Consider the following 1,728-nt stretch of genomic DNA (forward strand, 5'->3'; position numbering starts at 1 on the left):
GGGCGCAGAGGAGGGGTATTCCCCCAGCGGAGCCACCGCTTCGTGCAAAATAATCAGCGGCCGTTTCAGACACAAACCCTGCTCGGGGTGTTGAGAGATGCCGCTGGCCTGAGAGCATCTTGTGTCCCTGGAGTGGGGAGCGTTGTGCTGTTACAGCTTAAAACGTTAAAAAAAGCAACGTTCTAATTAAAAAAATTCTTCTTCATGGCGCGCTCTGCTCCTCTGAGAGAAGCTACTTCAATGCTCTGCCTCAGTTTGGCGAAACTCGAGCCGTCTCCGGGGGGAATGTGAAGGGCAGGATGAACTCCTGCAGCCGAGCTGGGGGTTAGGAATCGTCTGTGCTCTGCGCCCACACACTCCTGCCCCTCTGTCTGTACCCAACCGTGTGATATTGGGTTGAAGTCCCATCCCAGAGCTGCTGGTGGCATCGGGTGTGACATCGTCTCTGTTCCAAGCCACCATTTCACAACCAACTCCTCAAGAAACCCCACGCTGAGGTCAAGTCACTCTGACCAGCGATTGTTCTGCAGATAAGAAGCTGCATCTGGTGTTGGTGGGTGATGGGCAGAACCGAAGACCAAGAAGGTCCACAGAGATGCTCCTCCAGGCAGGTGGGAGAACACAGCTCTAAGCTGCAGCTGAAGACGAGGAACCACCTGCACCAAGATCTGCCTCCAGCACGGGGTCCTCCCAGCAGCTCACAGCGCAGACAACAAGCGCGAGGGCTTCAGAGAGAAGATCTGACCCATTATGGAACAGCTTCAAGCATCCTCTGCCGGGAAGCATCACCAGATGGACCCTTCTGCCCAGACTTGGGGTGTCTGGGACATCAGGAACATCCTTCACACCACGAGCCGGGAGTCAGGTCCCACACTGATCTCAAAGTCCCACCATTTGCCTCTTCAAGCCAATTGGATCTAGGAATTTCAGTTTTGGCTGATGAAAACCAGCGTGAGGCCAAACCCAACTGCTGCCCATCTGAGGAAGATCTACCCATGGCTATGGGTCACAGGATCCACCCTGCGCTCCTCAGCTCATGGGAGGAAAGCTCTGGATAGCTCAAAGCGTGGGAGAACACAGCTCCCAGCAGGTCCCCAGTTCAGCTCCAGCAGCTCCAGCCGAGGAGAGCGCTGGGAGCAGCAGGGTCAGGACAACCCACACTGGAGACCTGAGCCCAACCTCAGGGCTTCGTGTCACCCTTCAACTGGCATTAACCAGCTCCAGAGCCAAGGGCTGACACCCTGACGGTCCCTCCAAAACAGGGACCCACAACAAAGCTGCTTCTGGACAACGACATTATCAAGAGCAGCAGCAGCTTTGCCCCGATTTGCAGCCCTGAAGGCTCTTCCCTGAACGTAACCAAACCTCGTAAAGCGCCAGCACTGAGAGAGCTTCAGTGAACTTGTGGGGGAGAAAAAGGTTGCAAAAAACAAAATAAAATCAGGCTGAGAAAACTGTGGAGACCTTCAGGAGCAGTTTGCTCGGTTCATTATGCAGATTACAGCTATTTTAGAACAAACTTTGGCTTTTAATTATTTTTGCATGAATTAGTAGGGCCACTTCAACATAATTACATAGACTAAATCCAGTCAGATCGTAACCGGCTCAATAACGGGGCGTTCTGGGGACAAACAGCTCGTGCCAGAGCTCCCGAAAGGCGCTGGGGAGCGGATCCCAGCAGCGCTGGCTCTTGCTGCCCAACGACTTGACCCGCTGCCACGCACCGGC

Source organism: Buceros rhinoceros, unplaced genomic scaffold, assembly GCF_000710305.1.
Source record: "Buceros rhinoceros silvestris isolate BGI_N320 unplaced genomic scaffold, ASM71030v1 scaffold24814, whole genome shotgun sequence".
Lineage (NCBI taxonomy): Eukaryota > Metazoa > Chordata > Aves > Bucerotiformes > Bucerotidae > Buceros > Buceros rhinoceros.